We start from the raw sequence: 18,305 nt of genomic DNA, 5'->3' as shown, positions 1-18,305 counted from the left end.
TAGCTTTTATATTATTATTTTTGTCTCATGCTGGAAAATTCATATTAGCTGCTTCTGATTGATTTGGCCTTTCCAGATTAGCACTGGGATGAGTTTGCAGATGTTGATGCCAGTATGAGCAGTCCCCAAGTCTGGAACATGATGTCAAGCTTTGGTTTTGATGCCCCATTGCACTGCTCCCTGTCTGAGGGAAAACTCCTGTTTCTTCCATGCTTCAGTCTTCACATTCACACCACGTCACTTCTGACATCAAATGTGTGGGGTTTTTCCCACACCAACCAATTCTCCAACTGTTTGAACACCAACTAGGTGTCCTACAATTCAAATCAATTCTGATACTATCCACCTGAGGTTAGTCCACAGATGAAGGGCCCAGTCCCACAGGACGACCTCCATTCAAACACAGATTGCAAGTCCAGCTTATCACCCATGCTTCTGACCCAACGGCTATTAACTGGAAGTTCCTGCAACCCCCTTTTGGTTTGAATAATTTTCTGGAATAGCTCAAAGAACTCAGCAAAATAGTTTATATGCTGGACTGCCAGTTTATCATAAAAGGATATGACTCAGGAACAGCCAGATAAAAGAAGTACACGGGGCTGGGTGTGGAGGAAAGGATGTGGAGCGTCTGCACCCCAGCTGGGCACCACCCTCCCAGCACCTCAGCATGTTCCGCAGCTTCAGAGCTCTCTGAATCCTGTCAGTGTGGGTTTTTACCTGAATTAACATAAAATCTTAAGCACCCCAGCCAACTGAATAGACCCCCTCTTGGCCAAGGGGAACCCCAGAAATACCATAAAACTCAGTTGCTGCCCATGAGGAGGGAGGTCAGATGCCTCCTTCTCATTAACTGGCCTAAGGCTGTGTAAGGCAAAGCTTAAGTCTACAACTGCAGGTGCAGGAGACTGAGTGTAGTAGAAAGACTTGTCTCTGATTAACAGACTTCCTTAACTTAAAACATTCCAAGCTTAGATAAAGTTTCATTTCTTTAACAAATTACAAATCAAAAATTCTTGGCTGGGCACCTGTAGCTCAAGCAGCTAAGATGCCAGCCACATACACAGAGCTGGAGGGTTCGAATCCAGCCCAGGCCTGCCAAACAACAATGACAACTACAACCAAAAAACAGCCAGGCATTGTGGTGGGTGCCTGAAGTCCCAGCTACTTGGGAGGCTGAGGCAAAGTATTGCTTAAAAACCCAGGAGTTTGAGGTTGCTGTGCGCTGTGATATCACAGCACTCTACCCAGGGTGACAGCTTGAGACTCTGTCTAAAAAAAAAAAAAAAATTCTTCAAAGTCAGCTATAACCCATAATCTCCCCTCCCCTCAAAATGTCCCAACATTTTAGGCAAAATCATTGTACATCTTCCATGTATGATTTATGACTTTATATGTAATTTCTGCCTTGCTGAAATGTATAAAACCAACCGTAACCCAGCCACGGCGAGACCACTTGCTCAAGGCTTCTTGGGCCTGGCTCTCTGGACCATGGTTGCACAGATTCAACTCAGAATAAACCTCTGTAAATTATTTTACAGAGTTTGGGTTCTTCTCAACTCACAATTACACAGGCATTTCTGATTAAATCATTGGCCCGTAGCGATTAAGTCAATCTCCAGTCCCTCTTCCCTCCTGGAATTGGAGTGGTTGGTTGTCTTGGCAAACAGCCCCCGCCCTGATACAAGAGCCTCTAGCGTGCAAAAAGACACTCACTTCAGTACCTCCCATGGTTTTAGGAGCAGTATGCCAGGAAAGGATGGGGGTGGGGAGGTGGGAAGGGGGGACAGAATTATGTCATACCATCCCACACTCATTACATACATGAGGAAGTCCAGTATAGAAACAGTTCAAACTGTTAACATTTTCTCCCCTTTTCTTCCCAAGGAAAGTATTAGAACCAGATCATGCCCAGGGAATGCTACCCAAGTTTTTAAAAACAGGTAATTCCAATGTTATTTGTCAACTGAAGAGTGGGAGGTTCTCAAATTTGGAAAAGAGAGCTTTATTTCTTATTGCATGCAGCAACCTCGAAGGCTGCAAAGCACAGCCTCAGGCAGAAGTCCAGAGCAAGCGCTTGAAGGAATGGTAAAAGAACCCGGATTTATGCTGAGCAGGCTGTCTAAGGGTACGTGTTTAATAAGCTATAGGAGGAGTCATGAATATTCATGAGAAGAGAAACAGGCACATGCTCAATTGAGTTTCATGTAGCTTCAGGGGTCCTGTGTTCGCACAATGTCAGCATTAGCGTGATCCAAGGATGGAGATGTTGCCTCTCTGGCATCAAAAGGTAAAGCAGAGGACATGAAAACCCTCACTGTGCATTTTCCACAGATGGCCAAACCACTCCATTGTCCTTGGTCCCTTCTGGGGAAGAACGCCAGTCAGCGGTGTGGAAACTGCAGAGGGAGGAGCAGCCTGAGGCAGCCGGCGGGAACCAGGGGAGGAGCAAGGGCTGGGGTCTGCTGGTCCCTTGGGCAGTTAAGGGGGGAGGGGTCAACGAGTCTTGTCTGACCTCCTGTCCTGTCATGGCTGGAAACCCAGTTTTGAGCTTTCTCTGAGGTCCCCTGGGCCAAGAGGGTGTTCATTTGCTCAGTTTTTTTTTTTTTGGGGGGGGGGGAGCCTTAGGATTTTATTTTTGTTTCTCACATTTAAACTATTTTGGAGACTAGAAAGAGAAGGAAGGCTTCCAAATTATTTTTATGAAGGTGATACAGACATGACAAAGACTATAAGAGAGAACACCATAGGGACCAGGCTTTCAATTACTATCAACACTAAACACAGTGCCAACAAGCAAAATCCAGGGGAATTTATGACCATGAAGGTTTCCCCTCATGAAATATAGTTGGTTCAACTCTAGAAAATCTAATAATATTTATTATCTGTCACAGGATCACTTCCATAGATGCTGAAAAGGCATATGACAAAATTTAACAATAATCCTAGATAATAAAGCAAAGAAACTCTCAATTAAAGAAAACATGAATAATTCCTTTTATTTATTTATTTTTTTGAGACAGAGTCTCACTCTATTACCCTGAGTAGAGTGCCCTGGTCTCATAGCTCACAGCAACCTCAAACTTCTGGGTTCAAGTGATCTTCTTGTCTCAGCCTCCCGTGTACTCCAAGTGTGCACCACCATACCCTGCTAGTTTTTCTATTTATGGTAGAGATGGGGTCTCACTCCTAGTCAGGCTGGTTTCAAACTCCTGAGCTCAAGCAATCCACCCTCCTTGGCCTCAATAATTCTTTATCATGTCTATCTCAGATCAAGTGCCAGCACGATCTATTGAGGAAAACTAAAAGCTTGTCAGCTTTGATATTGGAACAATCAAATAGTCAGTGATTTTATTTTATTTATTCATTTATTTATTTTTGAGACAGAGTCTCACTATTCACCCTTGGTAGAGTGCTGTGGTGTCACAGCTCACAGCAACCTCAAACTCTTGGGCTTAAGCGATTCTATCTCACTCTCCCAAGTAGCTGGGACTACAGGTGCCTGCCACAATGCCCGGCTATTTTTTGTTGCGGTTGTCATTGTTGTTTAGCTGGCCCAGGCTGGGTTTGAACCTGTCATCCTCAGGGTATGTGGCTGGCATGTATATGGTAGCACTGCAACCACTGTGCTATAGACGCCGAGCTGAATATTCAATGATTTTTAAAAAGGTTGGATATATACCTAACACTGGATAAAAAGATACAGGCCAATTAAATGAAATCATTAATTTTTTCAGGAAAAATTTAATTAGAATCAAAACACAAGACTTCAGGGGAGAATTATTTTTTATAACCTTGGAGAAAAAAAAAAGAATTTCTGAGTAAAAACTTATAGAAGATTTAACTATAAGACAGGGTAAATTTCCTGAAAACTATAAAATAACAAATTGATTCAAGAAGAGATAAAACCTGATTGGAGCAATAATAATCACCAAATAGTTGAAAAGGCACTGAAAACTTATGGGGTCATTCTAGAAGGTACTGTCAAATAAAATCCTTGCCTCCTAATACCATGCCTTGTGTAGGTTTTTTTTGTTGTTGTTGTTTGTTTTTATTTTGTTTTGTTTTGTTTTTGAGACATAGTCTCCTTCTGTGCCCTGGGTAGAGTGCTGTGGCATCACAGCTCACAGCAACCTCACACTCTTGGGCTTGAGCAATCCTCTTACCTCAGCTTCCTGAGTAGCTGGGACCACAGACGCCTGCCACAACACCTAGCTACCTGTGTAGCCTCACTCACTGCATCAGGCATGATCAGGACTGAGTGTGACCAATAGAATAAGACAAAAGTGACAGTGTTGACAGCCAAGGCTAGGTCATTAAAAGGCATTGTCTCTTCTATCTTGCTCTTTCTTACTGCTTACTCTGGGGGAAGCCAGTCACCACGCTGTGAGGACACTCAGGCGGTCCTCTGCAGAGGCCTCTGAAATGAGGCTCCTGGCCAACAGTGAGCACCAAAACTTGCCAGTCATTTTAGAGAGATATTTTGATCCTCTAGCCCCTCTAGTGGATATTTGATCCACTAGATATTTGATCCTCTAGTGCTTAAATAAAAACAGCTGCTTCCAAAATCTTGATCCATAGAATAAGTGAGATAATGAAATGGTCACTGTTGTTTTAGGATGGAACATCCCTAATCTCAGGTCGCTGAGTTTTGGGATGATTTCTTTCCCTGCCATAGATAAACAGGATAGAGATCTACCTCTAAAAAAGATGCCAATATATTTATATAATATATATAATAGCTTTAATAAACTTCTTTTAGACCTTCAATAAATTGACAATTTTTATGTCATTTGCACTATGCTAAGGCATAAAAAAGAAATATTTCTAATGCATGTTATAAAATGATAATATTGATATCAATATCAGACCAAGTATAGTACCCCCCAAAATGACCAAATAGAAAGACAGAGATAAGAAATCCCATGTTGAGTCTGTCTCAGTTATGACTATACACACAGATATCCTAATTAAAATATTTGTAAATTTGATCCAGAAGCACATAAATATGATTTAAATATTATGAGTAGAGTTTGATTGAATTGATATCACCAGGAAAATTTATCCTTATAATTCACTGCATTAGCATATCATCAAGAAAACTTTATATTATTCATAATAGATACTAAAAAGTTATTTGATAAAATTTAACAACCATTACATTAAACATATCTTAAAAAACTAGGGTTAGAAATAAAGCTGACAAAGGATGCTAACAGAAACTCTAAAGCAAATTTGAATCATTAAAAATGTTCCCATTTCATTTAGAAGAAAATCAAAGATTTCCTCAAATATTACTACTATTGAAAAATTGCACATGAAGTTCTTTTTTTTTTTTTTTTTTGCAGTTTTTGGCAGGGGTCAGGTTTGAACTCGCCACCTGCGGTATATGGGGCCAGCACCCTACTCCTTGAGCCGCAGGTGCCGCCCACATGTGAAGTTCCATTCAAATAAAAGAACTAGGTAAAAGAGAAATACTAAGTAGAAACAAACTGGTTTGAGAGTATATGGTTGAAACTATAGAACTTCAGGACTGGCACCAGTAGCTCAGTGGGTAGGGTACCAGCCACATACACCAAAGCTGGCAGGTTTGAGCCCAGGCCTGGCCGGCTAAACAACAACAACTGCAACCCAAAAAATAGTTGGACGTTGTGGTAGGCGCCTCTAGTCCCAGCTACTTGGGAGGTTGAGGCAAGAGAATTACATAAGCCCAAGAGTTTGAGGTTGCTGTGAGCTGTGATGCCACGGCACTCCACCCAAGGCAACATAGTAAGATTCTGTCTCAAAAAAAAAAAAAAAAAAGAAAGAAAAGAAAAGAAACTATAGAACTTCAGAAGAATTAATCAAAAAAAAAAGTAGGAAGGAAAAGAAAGAGGGGGAATAAGTGAGTTTAGTATGGTGTCTGGATAAAAAAAGCAAATACATAAAAATTAAAGAATGAATTTGATAGTAGCAAAAACATTTTATTTACAATACCAGAAAATTATAAAATACTTAGAAATAGAGCTAACATGAAATGTGTAGACTTTTATTAAGAAAACTAGAAAAATGTTTTGAAAGATATAAAAGACCACAGTAAAAGAAGAAAGATACATTTTTTTCTGAAATAAAATAATAAACTATACAAAGATTTCAATCTTCCCAAGTTAAGGCATAAACTCAATATAACTCCAACAAGAATTTTACCAGTCTTTTAAAATGTGACAAGCCACCTTGAAAGCTTATATGAAAGAGAAATTAAGGAGTAAAAGTTGCCATCTTTTTAAAAAATAAAGATGGAAAAAAATGGAGATGGGAAACTTGGCCTACCAGATAACAGAACATGCTATAAATCTATAATAATTAAAACAGTGTGGTATCAATGCAGAAAAATAGTATCAACAAAAATAGAATCAATGTAACAGTATAGCAAGTTCAAAATAGACTTTGAATGAGAATTTTGATGCAAGTAATGTTTCAAAGAAGCAAGAAATAGATAAACTATTAAATGAATGGTATTGAAATTATTGAATATTCATCCAGAAAGAAAAATATAGCAACATCTCTATCTCAAATATAAATATTAAAAACATAACTATGAAGAAAATAGAGGAAATACTATATATCCATAAACTTGGATTAAGAATGCCATTCAAGGGTGGCGCCTGTGGCTCAAAAGGTAGGGCGCTAGCCTCATATGCGGAGGTGGCGGGTTGAAACCCAGCCCTGGCCAGAAACTGAAAAAAAAAAAAGAATGCCATTCAAAATAAAATGTAAAACCCCAAACCAGAGAAAAAGACATATATTTGACCACATAAAAATTTAAAAGTTCAGGCTCAGGGCCTGTGGCTCAAGTGGCTAAGGCACCAGCCACATACACCTAAGGTGGGGGGTTTGAATCCAGCCCGGGCCTGCCAAACAACAATGACAGCTGCAACCAAAAAATAGCCGGGTGTTGTGGTGGGTGCCTGTGGTCCCAGCTACTTGGGAGGCTGAGGCAGGAGACTCGCTTGAGCCCAAGAGTTGGAGGTTGCTGTGAGCTGTGATGCCACAGCACTCTACCCAGGAGGACAGCTTGAGGCTCTGTCTCAAAAAAAAAAAAATTAAAAAGTTCTGCTAAGAAAGTGACCATAAATAAAATTAATAGACAAGTGACAAGCTAAGCAGAAAAAATTTTTTAACATATTTAACAAAAATTAATATCCACAATATATAAAAAGTTTCTACAAATTAATAAAAAATATTAACCACCTCACTTTAAAATATAAACAAATGGTCTCTCACACTGGTAACACATATACTAGAATTAGAACCTGCAGAGAAGACTAGCATGGCCCCTGACCAAAAATGACTACAAATTTGTAAAGTATTCTGTAGTTTTTCATTTATCTCTAAAATTCTAAGTGCTTAAATCTTTAAAATTGAGGCAGAAATAATTTTATATTATTATAAAGTCAATAACACTTAGAACACACTGATTTTTAAAGAGAAAAAGAAGTATAACTTAGAATGTAAAGTCATTTCAGGTAGCTTTTGCTTCAAATTCTCTAGAACAGTGATTTCCACCACAATCTCTCACCCACCTACTTTTAAGTAATGAAACCTTTTCTTCAAACTAAAGCTCCTGCAGAACATCTCCATGAAGGCTGCTGTTGTTGAAGGAGGAAGCCTTCTGGTCTTGCTGTTTTGAAACTCCTAGGACTCAGCTAAACATTTGCCTAACCCTGACCAGAGAATGCCAGTGGTTATCTCAACTACTGACACCTGGTCTTCAACAGATTTTCCTTCCAGTTTAATTAATAGAATACAATAATCTATCATCCTTTAATTTCAAGATACGGATATACAATTGACCCTTGAACAACACAGGAATAGTAAATTTCTTTCTTTCTTTCTTTTTTTTTTTTTCTGGAGTGGGGGTCTCTGTAGCTCACTGACTACAGCAGTGAACTCCTGGGCTCAAGCAATTCTCCTACCTCAGCCTCCCAAATAGCTGGGATTATAAGCGCTCACCATCACACCCAGCTTTTCCTTGTGATCTTGCTTTCTTTTCTTTCTTTCTTTCTTATTTAAAGAGAGTCTCTCTCTGCTGCCCTGGGTAGAGTGCTATAGTGTCATAGTTCACAGCAATCTCAAATGATCCTCATGCCTCAGCCCCCTGAGCAGCTGGTACTACCGACCCAGCTAATTTTTCTATTTTTTATAGAAATGGAGTCTTGCTCTAAACTCCTGAGTTTAAGCAGTCCTCCTGCTTCAGCCTCTCCGAATGCTGGGATTACAGGGGTGAACCCCCCGGGGCTGGCTGACTGCCCTTATTTCTGACAACAATTACATTGAAGGGGATGGTTTCCCCAAAATAATAATGGCCACAATTTGATACACCTACATGGCACCTGCTACGTATTTTTATCAATCAGCCCTGCTGTCATCTTTTCAGTTTGTGAGGCTGGCTTCTTGGATGATCTGTTTCAACACTAACAGCAAATCAAGAAGCAGTGGGCAAAGACATGGCCTGGGGTTTCATTCTCACTAGTGCTCAGGTGAGCTGGGGCCTGCCCCATTAAACTCTCCAGTCTTAATTCATCAAACATACAGCAAGGGCAATAGGAGAACAGTTGGCAAAGCTTGTTACTTTTGGTGGCGCCTGTGCCTCAGGGAATAGGGCATGGCCCCATATGCTGAGGGTGGTGGGTTCAAGTCCAGCCCTGGCCAAACTGCAAAAAACAAAACAAACAAAAAAACGTATTACTTTTTTAATTCTGATACCAGAACATTCATTTAATACATCTCTTCAAATAAGAACACAAGCATTAATATAACCTACAGTTATACATATGTCAATTTACTATATTATATTAAATGAGATTACAGTTGTATTAAAATTGTGTTGTCTAGGTATTCAAAAGCAAATTATCAATTAATTCAATATAATATTACTTTAAAGTCTTAAAAGTATCTTGAAATTGCATATTAAGTATATATGTTAAGTTCTGCTTCTTTGTAATAGGATTTATTTTTTAAATATTTTTGCCATTCTAAGCCATTCAGATGTCAATACAAAACTTCAGAATCACCTTGCCAAGTCTCAAAACTTGTGCTCTAGTTTTTACTAAGAATCCATTAAATATATATATATATTTTGTTGTTGTTGTTGTTGTTGTTGAGATAGAGCCTCAAACTGTGGCCCTGGGTAGAGTGCTGTGGCATCATAACTCACAGCAACCTCCAACTCCTGGGCTCCTGCCTCTATCTCCCAAGTAGCTGGGACTACAGGCGCCAGCCACAATGCCTGGGTATTTTTTGGTTGCAGCCATCATTGTTGTTTGGCAGGCTGGGCTGGATTCGAACCTGCCAGCTCAGGTGTATGAGCTGGTGGGTTAGCCACTTGAGCCACAGGCGCTGAGCCAATGCATTAAATATTTGTATGTATTTGGACAAATATAGTACCTGAACAAGTTTGAGTCATCCACAATTATAGCATGGCATAGCTCTCTAAATAGTTCCTCTTCTATACTTCCCTCATGTCCTTTATGTGGTTAAGGGAAGTCCCTTTTGTTTTTAGTGTTTCTGAGATATTTTTTCTTTTGGCCGGGGCTGGGTTTGAACCTGCTACCTCCGGCATATGGGGCCACGGATGCCCTACTCCTTTGAGCCACTGGCGCCGCCCAGTGTTCTGAGATTTTTACCAAAAATGAGTGTTGAGTTTTTTCAAAGTTATGTCTTTTTCCTTGATAAGTTTAGATAAAACTTTGTAACGTTTTATTGTTCCTTTTATAAAAACTATAGCACAAATATTTGAATCTACATATTGGCATTTTTACGTGTTTTATTTCCTACACTTTTGATATGTTGAAGTTTCATTATTGTCTCATTCATTGTTTTGTACTTTCCTTTGTCATTTCTTCATATACGCTTGACGTTTTTTAGAGATGAGTTGTGTAATTTTGAAATATTCAGGACTTTCCTATACTTAACAATGTTGAACATTCGAGATTTTTCATGTCATCTTTGCATAGGGGCCATGCTGATCTTCTCTGTATCGTTGCAATTTTAGTGTATGTGCTGCCAAAGTGAGCACAACAAAGCTTGTTAAGATGTGTCCCAAAACCCAAAGTATTTTTCTTTATCTTAAACTAGAAAACAGTACGTGGTCACAAAGCCAGCAGTTAACACCAATCTGCAGAAACAAACAAAAACAATAAGAACAATATAATAAACAGCAAACAAAAAACCAACAGAAAACAGGGGCTGAGAAACTGGGAACCATCCTTCCCAAATTCCTTCTGTTTATATAGTTAATTTTTAGTCAAATTTATCCTCTGACTTATTTGGCAAATTAAAAAATGAATCGCTAGTAATCAACCTTTACTCCGTTTGGTGTATGCAGCACACTGTAATCCAAATGCTACTTACAAGTCAATATTTAAAGAAAAAAGTGATCTTTTATTTACATTTTAAGACTCTCTTAAAAGGAAACATTTATTTATTTATTTATTTTTTGCAAAAAGAAGGAAACAGGCTAAATTCATGACAGCCAGCAATTCTTGCACATGCACAAAGAATTGCTGTTCACTGAAGCGCAGTTTGTAATAGTGGAAACCTAACTACCCATCAGAACAGAGAATGAGTTTAACCATGCAGATTATTAGCTAGCAGTATTTCAGAATCCCAGCTGACAAAGTGTTTGCCCTCTGCCCTGCTCTGATTTGAACACTTTACAGATATTCACTCCTTTTATGTTGTTGAGAGTTAAACGAGCTCAAATGTGTCAATTTTTTAGAACTGTGCCTGGTCCATCGTAAGCACTCAGAATATTTCATCTGGTTCTTTTCACCTTGTTTTTATTGCACTATTTTTTCTACAACATTATCAGTATAACACCACCACCTATATTATTATGATTCTCATTTAAAGTAAAGGTGATGAGGCATGGTGGCTCATGCCTATAATCCTAGCACTTTGAAAAACTAAGGTGGGAGGATTGCATGAGGCCAGGTGTTTGTAACAAGCTTGGGCAACATAGTGAGATCCTTAACTCTACAATAAAAAAAAAAAATTAAAGAATGGATTACCAAGTCGCGGTATATGTATACCATGGAATACTATTCAGCCATTAAAAAGATGGAGACTTTACATCTTTTGTATTAACCTGGATGAAAGTGGAACACATTCTTCTTAGTAAAGCATCACAAGAATGGAGAAGCAAGAATCTGATGTACTCATTCTTATATGAAGGCAGTAGGGATGGGGCAGGGGGAATGAGGGGGTAGGGAGAGGGGAGGGGGGCACACCACTTGGGGACAGGACATTATTATAAGAGGGACTTTATATAACAACTGCGATCAGTGTAACCTAATTCTTTGTGCCCTTAATGAATTCCAAAACGATAAAAAAATTTTTTAAATAAAAATAAATAAAGGAGAGGAAACAAGGACACAAGGTAAGCTACTTGCCCAGGTTTGATTTTCTTGGAATTCTAAAAACAACAATAATAATTTTAAAAAACCGTGATGGAAATCCTTGACCCTGGGATTATCATCATCCTCTCTTTGAAATACTAGCTCTTTAAACGGTTCTTCCTTTCTTCTCCTTTCCCATGCCCAATGATGGAGCAGAGATGTTTGTTACTAGTGAAATGAACTGGACTCAGAGCCAATAAAGTTCTTTCTGTCATGGTTTCTCTGAAGAGTGAAGGAAGAGAGGAAAACAGAGCAAACCTCCTTCCCCGGCACCTGTTACAGACGTGGTGGGACCAACCCACACCCCGTCCCCGCCAGGCATAACACCTGCCTTTGTAACACATCACAGAGATTCCCCAGCATTCTGTCAGAGTTCAGAGGGCCTTATTTTTCAGAAAAATATCTAGGCAGCATGCATTGGCGTTCATCCCAGGAAGGGAGGGGGTGTGTGTGTTTTTAACGCATGTATTTGAAAAAACTTCCTTGTATGATGCTGACCTCCCCAAATATACCATGAAGTTGGAAACCATAGCTTTCAGAAAGTATAAAATCACATTTACAGAAGCTTCCCACTCCAGGAAAGGAATGCCATTTCTGATTTATGAAGCTCGCGGGGAGGGAAGGGAGACTTTCATCTGTCATTCCTTCAGATTCTGAGGCAGGCACCCTCCCAGATCAGCTGCCTTGAAAATCACTTTGTTCGTCCTGAATTTCCATCACCATCACAGAGAAGCTGTAGGCCAAATTATTCGACAGTTTATCATCAGATAAACTAATTTAAATTAAAGATAAAAAGATGTTAGATGTAAGTGTCCACTTCTTCAAGTCAACAATCAGGTATGACTTCCTAACAGAGCTACTCATCAGAAGCCTTCAATTGAGGCATGAGGAAGGCGCGAACTGGAGTCTGGGATCCATCCTTGTATCACGGAGCACTGGGATCCCATTTATTATTTAAAATAATTGTTCAAAGTGAATTTATGGCAGGCCTGCATTTTAAGGACACTGAAAAAAATTAAAGGTAAATTACAAACAAAAATATCGAATTTCAGGCTGGACGCCATGGCTCATGCCTATAATCCTGGCACTGTGGGAAACCAAGGTGGGAGGATCACTTGAGATCAGGAGTTGACCCCATCTCTACAAAAAAAAATAGAAAACTTAGCCATCCATGGTGGTGTGCATCTGTAGTCTCAGCTACTTGGGACGCTGAGGCAGGAGGATTGCTTGAGCACAGGAGTTGAGGTTGCTGTGAGCTATGGTGATGCCACTGCACTTTAGCCAGGGTGATGGAACAAAACTCAAAAAAAATTGATTTATTTAATCTGGTAAAGTTTTCTCAATTATGAATTATTAATGATGGCATCTAAAAAGCACGAAGCAGCCAAATTCTGGTTTGTCCTCCGACTGCCCTCTTTCAACAGATAGAAGGTAACGAGGTGTGTCTAACCCACAGAGAGAAGTAAAGGCCTTGTGTGCATCTCTTTCTTTGTTACCATTTGAACCCCTGTTGAAACTCCAGTGATGGCTCGGTGCCTGTAGCTCAGTGGCTAGGGCGCCAGCCACATACACCGGAGCTGGTGGGTTCAAATCCAGCCCAGGCCTGTTGAACAACAGTGATAACTACAACCAAAAAAGAGCCAGGCGTTGTGGTGGGCACCTATAGTCCCAGCTATTTGGAAGGCTGAGGCAAGAAATCACTTAAGCCCAAGAGTTGGAGGTTGCTTGTGAGCTGTGACGCCATAGCACTCTACCCAGTGCGACCTCTTGAGACTGTCTCAAAAAAAAGAAAAAGAAAATCCAGTGATGATCAGAATCTTTTCAAAGGAAACTTCACAAAATATGGATGCCCCTACATCATCCACCTTCTGGCCGTGGTAGGAATGAAGGTCCATCATGGCCTGCACTTGTTCAGTGAAGATGGGGTTGAGCTCATCCTGCATTCTCTGCAGATTTACCCTGTTGGGATTCACTCAAGTTCTCAGGATTTTATGGGATTCTAAGACAAAATCTCTTAGAACTTTAGAAAGGTTATAATTCAGTGTAGCTGTTTTCCAAGTTACGTAACCTAAAGAGAAATTTCTGAAGTTATTAATCTATATAAAGACATCAGAGGGAAAAGAAGTTGGTGAATACTCAGTTAATGACAAATTATTAACTTCTTGCTTATGGTATGTTCTAGATGGCAATAGGCACCCAAAATAGAACTCTCTGAACATTACCTACTTTTAAACAACTACAATTAGAAATTAAAGTGCGGGAGGAGTCAGACCTGGTGGCTCACGGCTGTGCTCCTAGCACTCTGGGAGGCTGAGGCAGGTGGATCACTTGAGCTCAGGAGTTCAAGACCAGTCAGAGCAAGAGCAAGACCCATCTCTAAAAAACATAGCCAGGTGTTGTGGTGGGTGCCTAGCTACTCAGGAGGCTGAAGCAAGAGAATCACTTAAGCCCAAGAATTTGAGGTTACTGTGAGCCATGACAGCCACAGCACTCTACCAAGGGTGACGAAGTGAGACTCTGTCTCAAAAAAAAAAAAAGAAAAGAAAAAGAAATTAAAGGCCAGGTATGGTGGTACACATCTATAATTTGGGAGACCAAGGCAGAAGATCACTTGGGACCAGCCTGAGCAAGAACAAGACCCTATCTCTACAAAAAATACAAAAATTATTATTACATGGTGGAACACGCCTATAGTTTTGGCTATTTGGAAAACTGAGGCAGGAAGATCACTTGAGCCCAGGAGTTTGAGGTTGCAGTGAGCTATCATATCACAGCATTCTAGCCAGGGTGACAGAGCAAAACTCTGTCTTAACAACTGAAAAAGTTATGATAGTAAAAAAGAAAATCTTCTCAAGCTGCTTCTTGTTGCAGTAATACCCTCCTGTATTACTAAGGGGAGAAAACCATTATAGAAGAATTATTTTGTTTATGAAAACATCATGAACCTGAGTTATTCTAAACGGGAAAGACTCAGACAGGTCTAAATTGCACTCTACATTCAAAGAGTGGGAAGTTTTGGTGTCTCAGGATAACGTACAGGCCAGGAGGCTTGGGAGTCTTGGGAGTTGAAGGGGAGATGAGAAAAAGATTTCAGAGTGCTGGCATGCATAGGCCTAATGCAAGATAACCAGTGAGAACTTTCCAGGGCAGAGACGGCTGAAGAAATTCAAGAACTGTGGTTGCTAAAATCCATGTGCTATAATATCTTGTTCAACAACAGGCCTGTCCACGTGGGGCTGAGGACCTGAAGCAGGGGGCTGTGTCCACCAGAGAGCGAGGCAAGTTGAGATGGCAGGAACAAGGAACAGGAGTGGGGAGCTGAAGATGGAGCTCGTTCAATATTAATATTAATATTCAAGGACCATGGATACTTTACAGCATTTTTGCTTATTTTTTAGAATGAATGATCTGAATTTTTAAAAGGGTACACCATTAATGGACACCTAAACTATGTATGTTTCTAATGAATTTTTATAATATCAGATGCCAGAATAAACATATTCTGTCCAGGAGGAGAGGCCATTTGAGGCCAGGGACTGAAGTGACATAAACCCGGGTTCAAATTCTGACTCTTGCTCCAGTTTTCTCACCCACAATATGGGGATACTTGTAAGGATGGAATGAGATACTCAGCCCTGAGCACACCTGGTACACGGTGAGCGCTCAATAGTGAGAATTATTATTACTCTAAGTGAGTTCAGGAGAAGTGTTCTTTTGATCCAATTCTAGAAGTATTCTTTTGTCAAGATGTTCATACAATGAGAAAGAGAGTTACTTTTTAGTTCTTAAAAATATTGTTTTAGGCCAAGTGCAGTGGCTCACATGTATAAAGCTGGCACTCTGGAGGCTGAGGCAGGAGAATTGCTTGAGCTCAGGAGTTTGAGAGGTTGCTGTGAGCTGGGCTGACACCTCAGCACTCTATCCTGGGCAACAGAGTGAGACTCTTTCTCAAAAAAAAAAAAAATATATATATATATAGTTTTATACTGAAGACAGATGACTATTGTCAAACACTTTATTAGTCAGTAGTTTTCTGGTTATAAGTGACAGAAATTGCAACTTAAATGGGCTTAAAGGAAAAGGAAATTAATTGGTTCTAACAACTGAAAATGCCAGGAACTACACATCTTATTAGGTCCAGAGGCTCAAAAATGTTGAGGACCCATCCCCCTTTCTTTCTCCTCATCTCTCAGCTCCACCATTTTCGGTTGGAATTTGGCATCAGGCTAAACTGGTGCCTTATGTGGTTATCACTATTGCCGTCAGGCATACATTGCCCAAACTTGATATTTAGGAGAAAGAGACCTTCTCCCACTGGTTCTCATAAAAGTCCCAGAAATTAATCTCACTGGGTCTGAATGAATCATTAACTCATCACTGAACAAACCCATGGGCTAGAATAGTGGGATAGATACCCTGATTGGGTAGGACCTAGGCCTGGGACACATGCTCCCCCTGGAGGTAAGGGGAGGTGACTCATTCACAACACACACGTGGAGGGCGGGAAGGGGGTGGCCTTTTAAAAAAAGTTAAGAGTATTGATACCAGATCAATTGAAAATGGATGCCTTGCCGGCCAAAACACAGGAATCCTGGACTGGCCCAGGCAACATTCTGTACCACAATAGGCCATATCTATGTTGCAGGAAGCACTTTATAATGGCATTTTTTAAAGCCATCTCTTTTATTGTGATTAATCTTCTTTTTTAAAAAAGAAGCATCCAAATGCCATCAGTATGTAGCCAATCATATCCATTGCATAGTAAGTATTTTTTTTCTGGGCTTCTTATCATTTCCTGTTTTGTGTTGCCTCAGACCATTTTGTACTTGTCTTGGTTCATTTTGTTTCTGTATCACAGACTGGGTCATCTATTTATTTATTTTTAGAATGTCAGTCAAATTTAGCAGGCTGGATAATTTATAAACAATAGAAGAGTATTTGGCTCATGGTTCTGGAAGCGTGGAAGTCCCTCTTGGACTGAGAGGTGCCTGGGAGGGTCTTCTTGCTGTGTCATAACTCAGTGGAAGGCAGCGGGTGGCGAGAGACTGGACATGAGGAAGCCATCAAGGGCCAAACTTGCTTTTATAACAAACCTCTTCTTGAGATAACAAACCTATTTCTGCGATAATGACAGTGACCCATTCATGAGAACGGAGACTTTGTGATGTAATCATTACTTATTTAATTACTTTGTTAATTTTTTTTTGAGACAGAGTCTCACTGTTGCCTTGGGTAGAGTGCTGTGGCATCATCACAGCTCACAGCAACCTCAAACTCTTGGGCTCCAGCGATCCTCCTTCCTCAGCCTCCTGAGTAGCTGGGACTACAGTCGCCCACCACAATGCCCAGCTAGTTTTTTTGTTTTTAGTAGAGAGGGGCTCTCGCTCTTAAGCTGGTCGCGAACTCCTGAGCTGAAGCAATCCACCCACCATAGCCTCCCAAAGTGCTAGGATTACAGGCATGAGCCACTGCGCCTGGTCTAATCATCTTTTAAAGCTTCCACCTCTTTACACTGTTGCATTGGAGACTTAGTTCCCAACAGAGGAAATGTGGGGGACACATTCAAACCCAGCAGTGTCTTACCTTTGTATGTATTTTTACTTAAGCTATTCTAGTAGGAATATTCTTTAACATGTCTCTGCACATGAAGGATAAATATTTTTAGCGGGAGCTAAAAGAATCTTCTCTTCTGTGGCATAGATTTCTTCCTTTTTTAACCTCTTCTTGCCTTCAGTTCTCACATCTTCCTGTATTCTCCAAGATGCGATACATTCAAAGTGTGGTAAGAAAGGAACCACTGAGAAAGGAATGTGTGCCCAGTCGAAAGCTCTAGGAAATTAGACTCTTCAGCATATTAGAGGAAAACCTGAGGATGTTGGTAGGATTTAAGATCGCAGAGTATTGATGTGTTTGAGACGTCTACCATTTTCTTCTGTGCTGGTATAGTTCTCAGTGCACTCGCTAGGAATCCTTGTTATTGAGTCATAATGTTGAAAGTATTATGTGCTGCAAGAAGGTACTTCTGGTAGTATGGAAGGAATTTCTCTTTCTTTGGAGTTCTTTAGGAATCAAAGGTCAAAGAGAATAGAGAGAGAGGTGAGCAAGGCAGTAACCTGAGCTGATGGAATCTTTCCTTTATTTCAGGACTGGCCAACATCCCTGCTCTGTGAAGGGAAGAGTGCCAGATGAGAGTCCCACAGAGGAATTAGAAAGGAAGCCTCCAGGAGAGGGTGAGCTTTAAAATCACAATCAGTGGGCCTCCCTCTGACAGTCCAGGAGGATAGATGAAGGACAACGGCCGCTGGTGAGGTGGAGCTTCACTAACGGCACCTGAACCATCAGAGTTACTGGGCTTCTGCTTCAGACGCACTGAACCAAGATGGCCACCAAGTCTGCGCCAAACACTGTTCCGGGCATCCTTATTATTCCAGGTGCCATTATTATAATAGTCACAATTATATTACTTGTTCAACCATCCCATTAGTCAGGTATTAGCCCCTTCTTACAGGTGAGTTAAGTAATTTGAAGCAAGTCACAGAACTGTGACTCTACCCAAGATCTGCTTCCAGCATCTTCTTAGCTCCTACACTCTGCCATATCTAGAAGTGAGGCAAGACGGATAGACTCAACTGGAAGTTCTATTTTTTTTTTTAATAAAAAATAGTATTTATATTATTTATCACCCAGAAAAATTCAGAAATGTGTATTCTTTTTATGATGCTATTCATTTCACATGTAACCTTTTTAAAAATAAACTTTAGGTTTTGGAAAAATTGCAAAAATTGTAGAGGTAGAAAGGTAGGTGTCACGTATCCTGCACCCAGTTTCCCTTATTATTAACATTAAACAGTGGTGTAGTATGTTGGTTAA

At 40.2% G+C, this 18,305-nt stretch overlaps 1 non-coding gene across 1 annotated transcript; it reads right to left on the bottom strand.

Annotated features, from left to right (window-relative positions):
* Positions 1-9,948: 9,948 nt before the first annotated feature.
* LOC111723106 lies at positions 9,949-10,054 on the bottom strand. The gene has a single exon (XR_002771723.1). It is a non-coding gene; the product is annotated as a U6 spliceosomal RNA (small nuclear RNA).
* Positions 10,055-18,305: the final 8,251 nt, after the last annotated feature.

Source organism: Otolemur garnettii, unplaced genomic scaffold, assembly GCF_000181295.1.
Source record: "Otolemur garnettii isolate 467f Iridium unplaced genomic scaffold, OtoGar3 scaffold00007, whole genome shotgun sequence".
Lineage (NCBI taxonomy): Eukaryota > Metazoa > Chordata > Mammalia > Primates > Galagidae > Otolemur > Otolemur garnettii.
The sequence above is the reverse complement of the archived record's forward strand: the minus strand, read 5'-3'. Positions and strand labels throughout refer to the sequence as shown.